Raw genomic sequence first — 20,093 nt, 5'->3', positions numbered from 1 at the left:
TCCCTGGCTGCTCCGTGAGTCCCTTGGCCTCTGGTGACCACCGTTTCCCTGGCTGCTCCGTGATTTCACCATTTTTAGCTTCCACATGTGAGTGAGTTGGTTGTATTTGCCTCTCTGATCCTGGTTCATTTCACTTAACATAGTATCCCTAAGGTTAACCTATATTGTCACAAATGATAGGATTTCCTTCTTTTTCAAAGCTGAATAGTATTCCAGTTCAGAAATATGCCACGTTTTCTTTATTCATCCATCCACTGATGAAAACTCAGGTCGATTCCTTATTTGGGTCTTGTAAATTAAGCTACAATGACAATGAGATGTCTCTTTAAAACGGATTATATATATATATATATATATATATGTATACACACACACACACAGACACAGACATATATGGGGAGTAATTCATGAAGACCCACTTGGCGATTGCAGCAACACCAACATCTTTTTGATATGGATGATATGGGGTGGCTATAAAATTTGTGTGCAATTTAAAATAGTTTGACATAGTGTATTGCACATGAACTTTACAGACACTCTGTGCGTGTGTATGTACATTATACACACGTATGTACATTACATACACACACACAAAAGTGAGATTGCTGGTTTATGTGATAGTTCCATTTTTAATTTTCTGAGAATGCTCCATCCTGTTTTTCATAAAGGCTATACTGATTTACATTACCATCTGTTAGGTACAAAGCCTCCCTACTTTCCACATTGCAACCTGCAGTTGTTACCTTTTGTTTTTTGATAATAGCCATTTTAGCAGGTGTGAGGTAATATCCCTTCTTCATGGTTTTAATTTGCACCCGCCTGATGATTAGTGGTATTGATTTTTTTGTTTGATAAACCTGTTGTCCAATTTTATGGTGTCTTCAAAAAATGTCTATTCAAGTCCTTTGTTAAATTATTTAGTTTTATTTCCTTAGGTTTAAGCAATAGTAAGAGGAAAGGGAATTTTTTAAAAACCTTACTTTTTAAAAACAATCTGGTGTGATTTGTCTCATCAGAAACGGCAGAGCTTGTATTTATTAATGTTGCCACATTAACATACTTTAGGAGCAGAGAGGAGTTGGTTAGCGAACATACTTATCATCCAGTATAATCTTGTATCAACCAGAGAGACTAAAATATCTAAGTACTTTAGTAGCTGCGACAGGAAAACTCTTCCCCTCTTGCTGGTTGTGAATCCCTGTGGCATTCTGAGCACTCTGTCTTAACTGGGTTTTTATGTCCATCTCATCCTGCTTCCCTGGGAATTGGCAGTGATCTATCTCACAAAGCAGAAGCTCTGATAGAACGGCCAAGTGCCTATCCCTTCCCTCTTCCAACATGCTATCCTTTCATTTCTTTCTCTAATCTCTGCTTATCATTCACCTTTGGCATCATCAGGCCCCCTGCAGTATCGTTTACAAATACAGGTGTGACAGAGGAGAAAAAACTTGTCAGCCCAGTAATACCCAGTCTATCAAACACCTCCCAGTCTGCAGCTTGAAATTGCCTCTCCAAGCTCCAGTAGAAGCCAGATCAGAATTTAGATAACAGCTTTTCTTTAAAAAACAAATGGAATTTTCTCTGTTCTCTCTGAAGAGCTGCTCTGAGTGAGATGGCTTATTCAAGGCCCCGATCTTCTTTTGTTGGAAGGAGACTGATCAAATTTTGAAAAGCAATAAAAAGAGAGTCAGTGACACCTGGGTTACTCTTTGTGGGAGAAAGCACGTGTGGCCTACAGAGAAATTGCCTTTAAATCCTTGCCTTTCAGGAAACCACATTGCAATGCCTGTTAGTATGTTTGAAATGAAAACGGAATAAAGTCATTGAGAAGTGTTGTGTTCCTCACAACTTGAAGATTTTGGCCCATAGAGCTTAACAAAACCTTTGTAAAAATAATAAACTCCTAGTGCTTTAAAAATGCCTTCTATTTCTGTCTTAAAACTAGATTCTATTTTGATTAAAATTGAGTTTAATTAGGCATTCATTATTATATGTTTTATACAATATGTTCTTTACATAGAGATTTTTTTTTTTTTTTTGCTTACTTACTTTTAGTTTGAGTTGATATGAAGGTAGAAACTATTAAGGTGATATTATTTAGGCAAAGTCCAAATTCTGAGTTGTAGTTGAGTTCTTCACTCAGGCAGTGTGCCACGTAGCCCGTCCCCCTCTACGCCCTGGAACCCCTTACTGACCCCTCTACCCCTCCCCTGCCCCTTCCTTGAATTTACTTGTGTTTTCCTCTCCAGTGGGCCTGTAGTTGTTTACCTACTACTTTCACATTAGTATTGAGTAAATGGAATGTTTGTTTTTCCCATCTTGAGATGCTTAGGAGAACGTTTTTCAGTTCCATGCAGATAATACAAAAGATGTAAATTCTCCATCTTTTTATGGCTGAATAGCATTCCATGATATAACATAGTGTATTAATCCATTCATGGGCTGATGGGCCCCTGGGTTATTTCCACATCTTGACAATTGTGAATTGAGCTGCTATAACATTATAGCGCAAATACCATTATGGTGAAATGATGTTTTTTTTGGAGGGGGTAGATACCTAGTAATGAGATTGGAGTATCAGATGGGAGGTCTACTTTTTCTTCTTTTGATGATTCTCCATAATTCTTTCCAAAAAGGCTGTACTAGTTTGTCATCCCACCAGCAGGGTAAAAGTGTTCCCTTCTCTCTGCACCCATGCCAGCATCTGCAGCTTTGGGACTTTATGAGGTGGACTCTTCTCACTGGGGTTAGATACCTCAAGGTGGTTTTGATTTTAATTTCTCTGATGATAATGAACCATGAGCATTTTTTCATGTGTTTGTTGGCAATTTGTTGGTCTTCTTGGGAAAAGATTCCGTTCATATCACTTGCCCTTGATTGATGGGATTGTTTGCTCTTTCTTATTGATTTGCTTGAGCTTTTTGCATATTCTGGTCACTAGTTCTTTGTCCAATTTATAACATGTGAATATTTTCTCCCATTCTTAATGTTTCTATTTGTTGGTTGTGTCCTTAGCTGTGCAGAAGCTTTCTAACTTGATCAGTTCCCATTTATTTATTTTTGGTGTTGCTGCAATTGCCAAACAGGTCTTCTTCATGAATTTTTTCCCAAACTTGATACCTGATATCATTAAGAGCCTTTACCACACTTTTCTCTTTCTCTGTTTTTGTTTTTTGTTTTTTTTTTTTTTGAGACAGAGTGTTACTATGTTGCCCTCAGTAGAGTGCTGTGACATCACAGCTCACAACCACCTCAAACTCTTGGGCTTAAGCGATTCTCTTGCCTCAGCCTCCAGAGCAGGTAAGACTATAGGCACCCTCCACAACACCCGGCTATTTTTTGGTTGGAGTTGTCATTGTCATTTAGCAGGCCTGGGCCAGGCTTGAACCTGCCAGCTTTGGTGTTTGTGGCCAGTGCCAAACCTTCTCTAGGGTTTTTATCATTTCATGTTTTAAATTGAAATCTTTTATCCATGTGAGTAAATTTTTGTAACTTGTGAGAGGTCTGGGTCCATTTTATTCTTTATTTGTGGTTATCCAGTTCTCTCAGCACCATTTGTTAAATGGGGGTTCTTTTCCCCAAGACCACACACTTCTATTGTTTTTATTTTGTTTTGTTTTGTTTTGTTTTTTGAGACAGAGTCTTACTTATTGCCAAGGCTAGAGTGCGATGGCATCATAGCTCACAGCAACTTCAAACTCCTGGGCTCAAATAATCCTCCTGCCTAAGCCTCCTAAATAGCTGGGACTATAGGCACCCACCATGACACCTGACTAGTTTTTCTATTTTTAGTAGTGATGAGGTCTAACTCTTGCATAGGCTACTCTCGAACTCCTAAGCTCAAGGAATCCTCCTGTCTCAGACTTTCAGAGTTCTAGGATTACAGGTATGAGCCACCATACCCAGCCACCCAATTCTATTCTTAATTGATATGACCTCATATGAAATAATATGTAGTGTTTTGGATAAACTGGTTATTTTCTAGACATATGCAGAATGTACTTCCATTTAAATATATATAAGAAGTCTTTGTAAGTGTTGGAGTATCTAGACATCATACCATGTAAGCAACAACATAGGGAAAAAGATAAAATTTATTCTGGAAAAGAAGAGTCTTAGTGAGGGAATCTTGATTTACTTCAAATTTTAAATGTGCCATTATACAACTGATTAGACATGGTGTGTGATGTATCAAAGAACAAAATGAAAAATATTTGTTCAAAGGATTTTTTTTATTCAATGTTAATGAAAAACATTTTAAATTTAAATTTATGGATGATTCTGCCTCTAATAAGTTATAAGGTTTTATTCTGCCATAAAACAATAGTACATTCTAAGTAAAATTGATAATCAAATGTCCGAAGGCACTGATAATTGAACAAGAACAGAATGAACAAAAGAAGTCTGAACTTTAGGGGTTCACTTGTGAAAGAAGACAGTAGCCTATGACCCTGAGGCAGCCCTCAGACTTCTCAACCCAGGGTCAGCTCCTATTAAACCCGAAGCCCTCTGGCTGGAAGTACTGGGGCCAGGTGTGTGAACTTTCTATTGCTACAGTGACACAATTCCCAAAGCGCAGTGGATCAGAACAATAAAATTGTTATCATCTTACAGTTCTGTAGGTTGAAAATATGACATGACTTCACTGGGCTAATGTCAAGGTGATGGCAGGGCTATAGACTAAGCCCACTTAGATAATCCAGAATAATCTCCCCATCTCAAAGTCCTTAACCTCTATCACATTGTTACAGAAAGGCAAGGCCCAATGGAGAGAAAGAGCACCCAAACACCATGTTTATAAGAGGGCTTTATATCACTGGCCGGGAGCTTACAGCATAGAAGAATTCCAAATGGCCGTGCTCCCCAACTGGCTTGGTCTTTTCCTTTTTATTGACAGTCAAAAGTTCCACCCCACAGGTACCCTTCTCATTGGTCAGTTTGAATCAAGCAGGAGATGCTATTCTAGCCCCTACAGAACTACAGGATTTCACAGAACTGGGAAATTTCCAAGTTCCAGGAACTTAAGTTTACAAATTCCCAGAGCTGAGTCACCATAGACAGAACCCTGTAGGTATATCCTTGTGGTCTCCTTGAGAAGACCTGTTCTCCCCGACCTCACCCTTCTCAGGCATTCTCTTTCAACATATCTAAAACCCCTTTGTCTTAGGTATGGTAGCACACAAGTTTTAGTGATTAGGACATAGACATCTTTGATGAAGAAAGTCTATTTTTCCTTTACAGCAGGGTCCTGAGCAACTGCAGCTTTTAGAAAAATGTAGGGAGTGTAATTACAGATTGGAAAGAGCCAAAGAAATTGACATATAAGTTTAACTTAGTTTTTTGGAAGCACCAATGTGTGGCACAGATTCCAAACACACCAGAAAAGGTTAAATGAAAGGACTGTGGTAAAAATGTAAGCTCCCTTCCCACTACAGAGGAAAAGAGGTTTTCACTTTTGGTTTCCCTAAGCCAACTACATGCTTAATTTAAGATAACAACAGTATTAATATTAACTAAAAATGCCAAATATCTAATAAAAGACTAAAGTAAGCAAATGAATTCCTTGCAAGGGAATATCCAAATTGACCCTGGTTGGCAGTCTTTACATTGCATGGAAGGTTGAGCCGCACAGTATCCAAAGTACATTCCAAATAAAAAATCTTTTGATTATGATATTTGTTGTATGAAAAGTAAGGTTTATATTCTCTGAGAGGTTAACTCTTTAAGTCCCTATGCAGTAATGTTTTCATCATTTTGAGATTCCACATATCATAGAAGAATCTAGAAGAATGTATACTTAAATGTTGTATTGGCATGATTAAGAATAACTATCAAAAGCCTGAATTTATGTCGTTCTGTTAAGTTGAAACCCCGAAGAGAGAAAGAAATTATTATTTACTTAATTGCTATTATGTGTCAGAAAATTGATTACATGATTTTCATATATATTAGTCACTTATTCTTCAAAAATTCCTTTGATGAATGCATTATTCCCATTTGCAGACAAAGGTACTAATGGTGAGAGAAATTGGGCAGCCCCTCAGAAGTCACAGGCTTGGTTCCTGGTGGCTCCGCTGCTCTGCTGGGAGACTCACTTGATGGACTTCAGTTGCCACAGCATTGAGAACATAGTAACAGTAAGGAATAAGAATAACTGAAGCATTGTGGTCTAATAACAAGAAAATACAGCCACAAATCACAGCCGGCCTGAGATGCAGTTGTTGTCTTCCTTTCTTTTCCTTTCTTTTTTTTTTAAATTTAAGGGGAGTCCTTTTATTGAAGAGCTGGCCAGCAACTGCCTCAGTGTCTCAACATGGGGTTTTTGAGAGCAGCTCTGAGCTGTCTGAGGCTCTGCCTTTTATAAGTCAAAATTTTCTGGGGGTTGGAGGACAAGCAAGCATAGTTACAGAAGCAAAAACAGCAGTTAGGGGAAATCGTGAGGATAGGGTGGGTAGTTTACACAATGCTATAATCACCAGATCAATTAACAATTTTACCTTAACAAAGCAGGCACAATCTACAATGTCCAAGGAAATTTAGGGAGGGGAGCTTACAGGTCACATTCAGGGTCATACAATGGGAGGGCCAACAAGAGGAACCAGTTTTGAATGTAACAGAAAGGGAGCGAAGTTGAACTTGGTCTTTTAACATTTCCGTATCACATGCAGATGGTATAAAGACCACCATAAAATCTCTTTCATCCTAACAATTCCCACTGATTCTCAAGAGCAAGAGTCACATCAGTGATTCATGGGTAAGTATATTTTATTTTAGTGGTGTGTGTATATAAATTATATTTCTTTTTCTCTTTTTTAAAGTCAGAATTAAATGAACTTAAGAACAAAAGAACCATTCTGAAAATAAACAAAACACAAAGTTGATTCATTGAAAAGATAAATAAAATCAATAAACCTTTGGCCAGATACTAGAAACAGAAAAGTAAAGTCTCTAATAACCTCAATCAGAAACAAAAAAAGGGAAATAATAAACAGATATCACAGAGATACAAAAGAGCATAGTTGATTGCTACAAAAATCTCTTATGTCCAGAAATTTGAAAATGGGGAAGAAATGGACTAATGTCTAGAATCATACCATCTCTTTAGACTTAATCAGAAAGAATTAGAACTCTCAATCGGACAAATATCAAACACTAACTGAAAAAAGTATTCATTGACAACAACAAAACAATCCTGGACTAGACTGTTTTCCACCAGAATTCTACTAAACCTTCAAAGAAGAGCTCACATTATATTGCAGTAACTATTTCAAAACATTGAGAAGGAAGGAATTCTCCTAAGCTTTTTCCATGAAATAATTATCACCCTGATACTGTTGCAGGAAGATGAGGCCCAAATATGTTTATAAGAGAAAAGGCTTTATTCATTGGCCAGGAGCTTAGGGCATAGAAGAATTTCCAATGGCCATGCTCCCTAACTGCTTCAGTCTTTCTCTTTTTATCTATAGTCAAAAAGTTTCAACTTAAAGGTACCCTTCTCATTGGCCAGTTTGAATCAAGCGGGAAATGCTATTTCAGCCCCTACAGAATTACAGAATTTCACAAAATGACTTCCGAAAAAAGTTCTGTCTCTATTTTTTTTATTAAGTAGTAATACTAGAGTTTGATATTCCATTTTTCTAGCTTATTGTAATGATTTTTCTGTTTATAATTCATGTATATCATCTTTAAACATTTTTCCTCCTCTTAAAATATTTTCCTTATTTTATAACAGTGCTTAAAATATTTGTAATATCTTTTAAAACTTCATTGTGATTTATCTGATATATCATTGTCTATTTTTTGTTGTTGTTGTTGGCTCTTTTAAGTGAGAGCTTACAAAACTTCTCTGCACAGAGAGTGGGAAGGGAAAAAATGATTCAATTATTAACAAAATTTAAAGGAGGAGAAAGCTCATGGAAATGGCAAAATTAAAATAATTTATAATTTAATTTTGCCCATTTCTATTTTCTAGCAATAATTTGATATAGAGATTAAGAGAAAAGATAAAGGAGGAAATGTTTTGAGCTGGGAACATGGCTCACACCTGTAATCCAGCACTCTGGGAGGCCAAGGAGGGTGGATAGTTGAGTTCAAGAGTTCAAAACTAGCTGAGCAAGAGCAAGACTCCCATCTCAAATAAATAGCCAGGCGTTGTGGCAGGTGCCTGTAGTCCCAGCTACTTGAGAGTGTGAGGCAAGAGGATCACTTGAGTGCAGGAGTTTCTGGTTGCTGTGAGCTGTGACACCACATCACTCTAGCCTGCTGTCTCAAAAACAAAAAAAAAAAAAAAAGAAAGAAAGAAAAAAGAAAATAAATAAAAAAAGAAAAGGAGGAAAATTTTATTTAAAGGGAAGAAATCTGAATGCTAACAATCTTATTTTTGGAGTGCAAATAAAAGCCTATCATTGGAAGACAGGCATAAATTATGACTTTTATCAAAGAAATAAACAAAAATACGTTGCTATCCCAGTAGGAACATTTCAAGTTGAGCTTAAGAGTAGCTTACAGTGAATATATAGACTTTTATTGAAGTTTTCCATAGATTAGGGGTTGCATAATTATAATATTTTGAAAGTTTGAGTAATAGAGTACGATGCCAGATTGCCAATATCTGGTGTACCTTACTGTTAACCCACAATTTCTCTCAATTTCTTCTAGCCAGTTCACTTTCCCAGTGATTTATTTAAAATATCTTTTACTTTTTAAAAACATCAAGTCTACATTCCAAAGTAAATGACTTTCCATCTATGCTTCGTAAACAAATTTGGATAGCATCTCCTTTACTTTCCAATCACAATATTGGTTAAAAACAGCATTTCACTGACAAATTTATTCAAAACACTTATCAAATGTGATTAACTGTGCAGCAAAGGAAACAGAATTGTCACCAAAGTTATACCCTTTCAGAGAGAGTGTAAAAAATAGGGTGCCGTTTCAGAGAGGATATGAAATATTTAACTTTTATAAGCAGCTAGTTTTTTTTATAAGAAACTTTGTTTTGTTTCACAATTTAAAGTAATGTATGGATGTGAGGGAGCGTGCATGCACATTTGATATATGTATACAAATACAAACACACACACACGTTGTTAAAAAGAAAGACTGGCGAGATGGGTGGAGTTAACATCTATATCCTTTATCAGAAGAAAAATGGCACACAGAAAAAGCTGACAATAAGGGCACCTCTGTGTATGAAGCTACAATCCTACAGTGTCAGCCCCAGGGCTACAGCAGGAGGGAGCTGACTAACAGGGAGCATGGAATGGAATCCGAACTCGGAAGCAGAGCACCCAGCACTAAGTTCTAATTTTAAACAGGCCACTGTTAAATTTAAAGATTTGTTTTAGGCTGTAAGATGTGGGATGAAAAATATGCTCATTTGTTCTGTTTTGGACAGAATTTCATCCTTGACAAACCTGTCAAATTTCCTGCCTCCTACATTCCTTCCTCCCTATAATGAACAGTCGTGGAAATCAGTTACTCTCTTCCTTTCAAAGGAAAACCTTCTTCCCTTCCCTGAATACTCTAAAATCTTCAATTACTTCCTATACTGAAGAGTGATAATTAGCATTTACATGTACTCAAATAACTCTCTTCTGAATTGAATACAACACCCTTTACCTTGGACTTTGTGACCCATCCAAACTCTGCTTCTCTCCTCGAATTCATCACCAATAATTGCGGTGATTTTTGCACCTTACAAATAAATGTAAATTCTCTTTACAATATCACTACTGCTCTCTCTGTTTTGCTAAATTCAATATACATGCACATCCATATCTATCTATCCACCTATGTAGGTACATGTGATTTTACCCCTTTTAGTCTAGATGATTTATTAGTATTAAGAATATTCAACAGGAGCAAACTTCTCATCCACTATTACCAGTAGTACTCACTCAAATCATGGTAATTTTTTGGTCTAGATGACATTGGAGTTGATAATAGACACTTAGATATTCCTTCCCTTCTCCCTTCCTTCCCGTCTCTCCCTACCTTGATGTCTTCTCCTCCTATGTTACATGAGAAGGCTGTATTTTCTCACACCATGAGAGACAGGATCACCTGGTCAGATTTCTTTTCTTTTCCTCCAGAGAAACACTTCCCTCTACCTCTAGTCCAGGCTGAAGGCTCTGGGCAGTTATTCTGGTTTGGGAGCCACAGTTCAGGTGCCTGTCCTTGTGAATTATAGTGGCAGGATGCAAGGACTGCCAGCCTTCACTAGAACCATCATATAGAAAGGGTCATTTCCCAAAGTCCAGAACAATAGAGGGCACTTGAAGGGAACAATCAATTCTCCCTACAGTATCCATAAGATTTCTGTCTCCCACCTCAATATCCTACATAAACTCTAATTTCTCTTTATGTTCTCCAGAACTTTTTTTCTAAGAACTAAGGTGTAAGTAAAACCACCCTCTATTTGTTCAAACGATAACTTCTACTGACCTCCATTTTAATACATTTTACGCTATATTTATATTTCAAATTTTATTATCTGCATATTCCATTAAATCAGGACATGTGGAGATGAGGGGACCAGGCAGCCCACACTCACTGCTGTGGACCACTTAGCATGTGCAAGTCCTCAGTGTCCAGTGTTTGTTTCACAGGAAAGTGGATAAATGCGTGGATAGTCTCCAAGTCTATGTATGGCTTTGTGTCTAAAAATTATACCCATCTACTATTGATGCTCATTCTAGACCTTTTCCTCCCTAGTTATCTTACCATGGTTATATGTTCTCATGCAAAACTATCACTTACTTGTCACCTATACTTAGACTCACAAGCTTGTATTACCAAGCTTTTTTATATTACAATTTTTTTTTTTACCTACAACTCACATGAAACCTTTTTTTCCCCTTTAACTGAAATAAATTGAGAGGGACAGAAAGGGACTTCAAGAGGGTAGGAGGAAACGCTGGCCTGCTGAATAAGTCTGCAGGGCCCACAGTGGGCATAGAATTCACTCAGAAATGCTCTCCCCAAAAGGGAAACAAATGGGGGTATGAGGTAATCTAGGTAGTCAATGACCTAGAAAGGTACAAGAGTGCCAGAGGTGCAGAGTGACCAATGGCAGAGTCACACACATTTCAAACAAATGGTGGGGGTTGGGGGGTAATTTATACCTCTACACTGCCGTCTTTCTTTTTCTCTTCTGACTCTTGAGAGGGACCCACTTCTAATTCTCTTTGGAAGGAAGTGCTCTAGCTTTCTCTTTGTTCTTAAATACAATTTCTCTTGGCTATACTAAAGCCTGTGGAAAGTTACTTCTGCTTTCTATTCACCCTACCTGTGCTGCTCCAGTTATACAGGCCAGACAAACTGATTCAGGGTGCCAGGACCCCTGACCCCCAGTGTGCACCATAGCCCTTTGAAGTCATGACCTTCCCACCCTGTCATTTCCTCCATGTTGTCCCAAAGCTGCCTAGCTGCTGAGGTTTTCCACTATAGATTATGGCATTACCTCAGTTTGTTTTGGGCTGATATAACAGAATTACTGAGAATGAGTAAGTTATAAAGGACAGAGATTTGTTTCCTATGCTGGGACATTAAAGGCTGATGGGCTGCATATGGTATGGGCTTTCTTGGTCCATCATTCCATTGGGGAAGGCAGAACAGCAAAAAAGAGGTTAAATTTATAGCCGCATGCTCTTTTAAAATTGGTATTAATTTAGTTTTAAGGGTGATGTCCTCATGAACTAAATACCTCCTATTAGGTCCCACTTTTCAAAATTGTTGCATTAGGAATTAAGTTTCTAGCACATGCTTTTGGGAGAACATATTTAAGCCATAACATTTCACTCCTTCCCTCAAAAAACTGTATGGTCCCCTCATATGCAAAATCCTTTCATTTCATTCCAATAGGTCCAAAGTCTTAGCTCATTCTAGCACCACCTCAAAACTCCAAAGTCCAAAGACTCATCTAAATCAGATATGGGTGAGACCCAAGGCAAGATTCATTCTGAAGCAAATTCGCCTTCACAATGAATGTGAGCCTGTGAAATTAAAACAAATTACATCCTTCCAAAATACAATAGTAGACTGGCCATGGGATAAATCCGTTTGTGAGGGTGGAGCCCTCAGGACTTAAACACCTCCCACTGAGCCTCACCCCCTAATACAGCCACAGTTCACATTAGGCTCCATCACTTGCTTTTGTGGAGTACACATTTGTCAACTCTGAATTTAAAAAGTTACTATTCTTAGAGTCATCCTTGAAAACTCTGTGTGTCTTCCCACATAACCATTCCATCACAACATCCTATCAATTTACCTCTGAGATATTATCTCCACATTCTCTGCCTCCACTTAATTCAACGTTCTCTCATATATGTATTTGGGCTTTTGCAGTAGCTCACCCCCTGCTACACACAACCCTTCTGAGTCTACTCAAAACAGCAGGATCAACTATTTGTAAATGTAAACAAGATCATATCAAAGCCCTTCTTAAATACTTTATATATTTGTGATGGCATTTTAAATTATGTTTTCAACCTGTCTTCTTTTCAGAAGTTGAAACTAATTCCTTTCCTTTTGAGTCCGGGCTAGTGAATCACTTCTAAGAATAAAACAAATAACAACATTCAATTTGGTGACAAGGTCCTAAATGTTGCTGCATCTTCCTCTTGCTGTGTCTTGAATCACTTGTTCTGGGGGACATTAGCTGCCATGTTGTGAGAATACCCAAGCAGGTTTTGAAAAAACCCCTGGGGTGAGAAAGTGGGAGCTCCAGCCAGCCAGCAGCCACATGAGTGAATCACACTGACAGCAGACCCCACGAACACAGTTGGGATTTCAGGTGATGGCAGCCCCAGCCAACATCCTGATTGCTGTAATATATGAGATTCTGAGCCAGCAGCTGATTCACTGATACCTTCATTAACAAAAATTATGGGAAAAAATATTTCTTTCTTAAGCCACTAAGTTTTGTTGTGAAGCAAATGGTAACCATTGCAGAATCCTAACAACCAAACTCCCTAACATCAAATGCTGGAGTGTCTGTGGTCTGGTGTCTGCTACCCTCCCAGCCTCTTCTCAGGCCTTGACTCCGGCCACAGTGGCCTGTTTTTAATCCCAAGTATTTTCTGTGATCAGTCCTATCCCAGGACTGTCCTTCACATAGTATCTCCTCTTTGTGAAGTGTTTTTCCTTATCTTTTTATGACCGAGGTAACACTAATTCACCTGCTAAACCTCAGCTCAGGGACCGTTCTTTTTAGGGCCTTCCTGGACCTCCCTATTATTTCTCTTATTGTTCTTGGGTCCCTTCATTGTGGGTTTCACATCAGGATTTTATAAACACTTGTGTTATGAGTTATTTGTTTAACACTATTAGTAATGGCAACCCCATGTGTTCATACCGTTATGTTCTCTGCATCTACTGAGGTGCTGGACATTATAAATAAGGCAATGGATCACTAGTAGCAAGGCTCAATACTCTTAAATATAAACTCAAACCTTTTGCTATTGCATCCTGGTATATTATGTCTAGATATAGGGTGAAAGTAGATTGGTTCCTTTAGAAGCATATTGATTCATACAGACTGGAAACGCATTATCCATTTTAAAAAGGTGGAAAATGAAGGAGAGAGGAAGGAGAAAACGTCCACTTTTCAAACCTTCAATGACCAGTTTGATTCATGGAGATTCCTAAGTTCATATTTGATTGTATCCACCAGATCAACCGTTATGGTAACATTTTTCTGACACATCCACAGTTGAAAGTATTTCTTCATGAAATTTGTAGAAAGCCTGCAAAAAGCACTGTTCCAGAAACTCTCACTAACACATTTCAAAGTGAAGGAAGTAAAACTGCCTATAAAACTCCCATTAATGTCAATGAGAATCACTGACAAATTCCCAAGCCATACTCGGAAAACATCTTCATTGCTGCCTTGGGGCTTATCACTAATGCTGAACACAAATAGGATTTAGCTCTTCCAGGGACAATTGCTTTTATGCTGCTGAGGCGGTATCTTCATTGATGCTAAACAGATATGGCAACACAAGAATGCACCATTCTTTTTACTTATCTGAAAGGCATTATTATACTCCTTCTCAACTGTGTCCTAATTTCAAACAAGCAAAACAAATCTGTCTCCCAATAAAGCTGCTATATGATGAAATGAAGATGACGTTAATATTTTTTTCCAAATGCTTACATGATAAAACTCTACTTAGCTGCCCTATTTATGAAACAGTTGCTGAAATTTCTCCTTAGCGAAGTAAAATAATAACTATGAATCAGATTTGATTTATAATTCTAAATGTTATAGATTATTTTTTATTTCGAACCATATTTGAGATTTGAGAGACTAAAAAAGAAAGGATATTTTTGTGTGCTCTCTAGAACTCTTCTCATTAGTGTAATATTTTAACAAGAAACTTTGTACATAAGTCAAAAACAAATTTCAAATTCTCAAGTCCAGGTTTTTGAAGGCATATACATAAAGCATTTAAATGAGAAAGAAGCAATTAAAAATGGATATTCAAATAAACTTTAAATAGCATGAGTGACTCTTGCATTTTACTCTGCCACTTCTTCCATAATTGTTTTCTAGATTTTCAATTTAACATTGGGAAATGAGGATTTTGAAAATAAACAGACTTGCCTTTTCTAACTGATTAAATGGAGTGGAAAGAGAGAGAGAAGAAATGCTCATTAATAAAAATCAATGAAAACCCTCAGTAGCTTCAAAATGATAGTAGCATTTTCATTTGTTGAAAGGAGTAATTTGTTTTATGTTTGTTAACATTCAAACAATTATATTTCTATTTTAATGATGGAATACTCTTCGTACTTAATTTAAACAGAATGTACTAAAATGGCTGGTTCAATGCTTTCGATACAAAAACAGTTTTCCAAAATCTGGATGGTGATGGATGACTGAGAGAGGCACAGTTAAACCACCTCAGATGCCCTGAGCCACAGTGGGTGGTGCTGATCAGCTGGCTGCAGCTTCGTCAGGTCCATGTGCTAATCAGAGGCCCTTGCAAGCAACCATGGTCCCACAGAGATTCACATTCAAGTTCTCTGGAGCATTTCTACAAAATATCCCTTAACCACACCACCATGACCAACTTTTCTTTTTTTTTTTTTGAGATAGAATCTCACTCTGTTGCCCTGACTGCCTGGCATCATAGCTTACAGCAACTATAAAGTCCTGGCTTAAGGAATCTTTATCCTTCAGTCTCCCAAGTAGCTAGGAATACAGGTGGGTGCCACCATGCCTGCCTGGCTAAATTTTCTATTTTCAGTAGAGACAGGATCTCACTCTTGCTCAAGTTGGTCTCAAACACCTGAGCTCAAACAATCCACCTGCCTGTGTCTCCCAGGGTCCTGGGATTACAGGTGTGAGCCACGGCCTATAAATCCCTTCTTTACAATGAATTCCGTAACTAGGTTTGTGAGTCACTCAGAAAACAGTCTTTTTGACCTTGCACTTGAGCTTGTGCAAAGTTGCTCTGATCATACTCAGTCTGGTGGGCATGGAGCAAGATATCCTGGTGAGTTTCGTTTCACTCCAGTACCCAGGGAAAGGAAAGGACTGTCACCAACACAGGGAAATCCTGGAGGCAGAGAGAAGTCCTCTCTGTTCTTCAGCATCAGGGTAATAATGGACTGTCAGCTCCTTCCACAGCAAGACTCAACATCAGAAAAGTTAACACCTTCCACTCATTCCTGTCTGCCTCCGTTCCAGAAAGTCGAACAGTTTTATATCCATAGAGGATCAAAGAGAATATGAAGCCATGGATAGATAAAGGGAAAAAAAAATCATAGAAAAGACTCAGTGAGCAGTATGTGGACAATACACTGATTATGCAGCTCAGATTGCTCAGAATTACAAGTATTAAACAATTAAGTCATGAAATTTTTGTTTCTTCCATGAAATATATTCCATGAACTTTACAACCCCCAAATACTCTCACTAAAAAGTACTTTAAAATGTTGGGTAAACATTACATCTTTACATGTGTACATGAGATCAAAAGAAAATAAAGTTAAGTCTGAACCAATCAACTGCAAAGTGAGGTTTGTGGGAAATTTTAATTGAGTCCTCTGTATAACACTGGATACACTCTCAGCAAAAGATGGTCTGGGAAAATATAAATAAATCAGTGGACTACAAGACGCAGATGCAATGAAAGCATGTCTTTCTTACTTGAAATCCTTGAAATTTCAGCACTACAGTTATGCCCTCAATCAGTCTGTGATGTGAATATGTTTCCATGTTGCTTAGGAAACTCTGTGCTGAATAAATAACACAGTAGTTAGTCCTAAGGCAGAAAGAGCTTTAGACGCTTGGCAAAAGCAGATGCAAAATTCATTTAGACAGATGCACCCTTGATTCAGGTCACATAAGATTCAAAAAGCAGATGATTTAGAATCAGAAAATAACCAAAAGCAATCTCCCATAAATAAGACATTGCATATAATGAACTAATATGAAGTTCAGATAACAGGGTAATTAAATGCAGCTTATAGAAGTGCAAATACAATGATAAAGACAAAATTGTAGAAACAAAAGATAGAAGGAAAGGATAAGACAATATTTTAAAACAGCCAGATTTGAGAGAAAAATAAAATATCTTGATAAAAATAACCATTGAAATGACAAAATCGAATGGATGCTTTAAATAACAGTTTAAACATCACTAAGAAGAAAGTTAGTGTACCAACCATCAATTACTTGTTTGGAATGAAACATAGAGTGTGACTAAATAGAATATGTGGAAAAGAAGCAGAGATAGGGCTCAGCGCTTATAGCTCAGCAGCTAGAGTGCCAGCCACATACACCAGAGCTGGCGGGTTTGAACCCAGCCAGAGCCTGCCAAACAACAATGACAACAACAACAAAAATAGCTGGGTGTTGTGGTGGGTGACTTTAGTCCCAGCTACTCGGGAGGTTGAGGCAAGAGAATCACTTAAGCCCAATAGTTTGAGGCTGCTGTGAGCTATGATGTGACAGCACTCTACTGTGGGCCACATAGTGAGAATCTGTCACAAAAAAGGGAGGGGACAGAGATCTGGAGATGGAATAAGAATATCCTGCATAAATCCTATAGAAATTTTAAAATAAAAGGGTAAAGGTAGCTTTCAAAGAAGTAGTGAATGGATGTTTTTCAGACCTGATGAAAGACACAACATTCATAATTCGCAACACCAGGAATTCAGGATGCTTAAAGCTAATTCCATATCCAGTCATGATAAAAATCCACGACATAGACTATCTTTAAAGAAACCAAGAACAAATGAAATTCCCTAAAAAATGAATGGAGATTGGCTGACAGAAGACTTTTTACAAATAAAAATATGTGGAAACAAAATAGAGTACCTCAGTGAAGAGGGGAAAAAGATCTACATCATCTGTCATCTATCCATGTAACACATATGACACATGCACACTGCACTGATGTGTGTACATTTATATGATGTATGTACATACTATGTGTCTATGTGCTACCTGTATGTGATACATTATTCTATACATATTCATATACTATTGTTTTATTTTAGATACTATTATTATATAAACTCAAATTCAAATATATCCTGTAATTCTGTTAGTCAAAAATCTCTGTATATTATTATATACTATATTCTATTAGTCAAAATAACATCAGATAGAAAGTCTACATTTGCTACCTTTAAGCCATTTATTCTTTTATGTTACTCATTCTTTTTTTTTTTTTTTTGCAGTTTTTGGCTGTGGCCTGGTTTGAATCTGCCACCTGCAGTATATGGAGCTGGTGCCCTACTTCTTTGAGCCACAGGCACCGTCCTATGTTACTTAATCTTTTAAGTTCTCAGCCTTACAAATACCAGATTTCAACCACACTACTTCTCAGAAACATCTTGCCAGAGTGAGCCCAAACCACACTGCAATTGCCAAGCTGTGGTGACCTTCTAAAACCGCAGCTTACCTCATTGTCCTCCTTTTTGCTTCCCACTGCCTCCCTTGTTTAAAACAGAATCCCTTGCTCTTAATCACTATCTATTGCAATGTGTCATGGGTACACCAGGTCAGACTGTGTTTTTGTTGTTGTTGTTGTTTGTTTTTTAGGAGTCAGTACAAGCTCTATGGTCCTTATTCCAAACTCAATTGTCTTTGGTGATCTCCTGATTGTCTCCCCAGCATTCATACCCTGATAGGTTGGGTCATTAGAGCTCACAATAATTCTTCAGGGGCAGGTCTCACAGTGCCCCCTGACTCCAGTTCCCATGGGGTGCAGGACAAGAAGAAAGAACACATAAGAAGGAACCAACAGAAAAATTTGGGCAACATGAAAAACCAAAATAGAGCAAGGGACCATGAGGCAGCTCCTGCAGAAGACTCCACCTATAAAGAATGGACTTTAATAGAAAGGGAATTTAAAATATGGATTATAAAGACAATAAAAGGAAAGGATGAGAAAATGGAAAGACAGAACCAAAAGTCAGATGAGAGCTATGTAGAATATAGAAAGGTGAAGCTTAAGGAACTGAAGGAGAAAACCAGAGAATGTCAAGATGCAGTAGAAAGTATCAAAAATAGGTTAGGCCATGGAGAAGAAAGAACCTCAGAGCTAGAGGATAAAGTTTTCAAGTTAATCCAGATAGTTAAAGAGGCAGAAAAGAAGAGAGAAAAAGAAGACAGGCACTTAGAGAACTATGAGACTCCATGAAGCATTCAAACATACAGATAATAGGGATTCCTGAAGGGGAAGAAGAATGTCCCAAAGGAATGGAAGCCTTACTGAAGACTATCATAAATGAAAACTTCCCAAGTTTTACTAAAGTCCCCAATACACTCCTTTCAGAGGGATATCAAATCCTGGGTCATCTGAATGGAAAAAGAGCTTCTCCAAGACACATTGCAATGAACCTGTCCAAAGTCAAGATGAAAAAAAAATTCTGCAAGTGACCCCAAGTAAGTGCCAACTGACCTACAGTTGCAGAGCCATTAGGATGATAGCAGACTTTTCAACTGAAACTTTCCAAGCAAGAAGAGCACTGTCTTCCACCTTCAACATTCTGTCTTTTTCAAATTACATCATAGCTGTGTACATTATTGCATTTATGGGGTACAATGTGCTGGTATTATGTACAATTAGAAATACTTTCATCAAACTGTAACATTGCCTTCACTGCACTTTCTTAATTATTGTGTTAAGACATTTAAACTCTACACTTAGTAGACTTAACTTGTGCCCTTGTACAATGCACCACAGGTGTGGTCTGACCAATTACCCTTCCTCCCTCCACCCATCATCCCCCATCTCCCCACCCTCTTTTCCCATCATCTTGGGCTGTAGTTGGGTTATAGCTTTCATATGGGAGTATGGGTGCTTATATATTGGTTTCATAGTAGAGCTGAGCATATTGGATACTTGTTCTTCCATTCTTGAGATACTTTGCTAAGAAGAGTATGTTCCAGCTCCATCCATGTAAACATGAAAGAGGTAAGGTCTCCATCTTTTTTAAAGGCTGCATAATATTCCATGGTGTACATATACCACAATTTATTAATCCATTTGTGGGATGATGGGCACTTGGACTTCTTCTATGACTTAGCAATTATGGATTGAGCTGCAATAAACATTCTGGTGCAAATATCTTTGTTGTAAAGTGATTTTTGGTCTTCTGGATATATACCTAGTAGTGGAATTGCAGGACTGAACAGCAAGTCTATCTTTAGACCCCTAAGTGATCTCCAAAATTCTTTCCAAAAGGAATGTATTAATTTCCTTTCCCACCAGCAGTCCAGAAGTGTTCCATTTTTTCCACATCCACACCAACATCAGTAGTTTTGGGATTTTTCTGATGTGGGCTAATATTACTGGAGTTAGATGATATCTCAAAGTGGTTTTGATTTGCATTCCTCTGATGATTAAGGATGATGAGCATTTTTTCATGTGTTTGTAGGCCATGCACCTGTCTTCTTCAGAGATATTTCTATTTAAATCCCTTGCCCACAATGAGATGGGATCACTTGTTCTTTTCTTGCTAATACATTTGAGTTCTCTGTGGATTCTGATTATCAAACTTTGTCAGAGACATAACCTGCTAATATCTTCTCCCATTCTGAGGGCTGTATGCTTGCTATACATGCT

The sequence above is a fragment of the Otolemur garnettii genome, unplaced genomic scaffold (genome assembly GCF_000181295.1).
Source record: "Otolemur garnettii isolate 467f Iridium unplaced genomic scaffold, OtoGar3 scaffold00177, whole genome shotgun sequence".
In the NCBI taxonomy this organism is placed as follows: domain Eukaryota; kingdom Metazoa; phylum Chordata; class Mammalia; order Primates; family Galagidae; genus Otolemur; species Otolemur garnettii.
The sequence above is the reverse complement of the archived record's forward strand: the minus strand, read 5'-3'. Positions refer to the sequence as shown.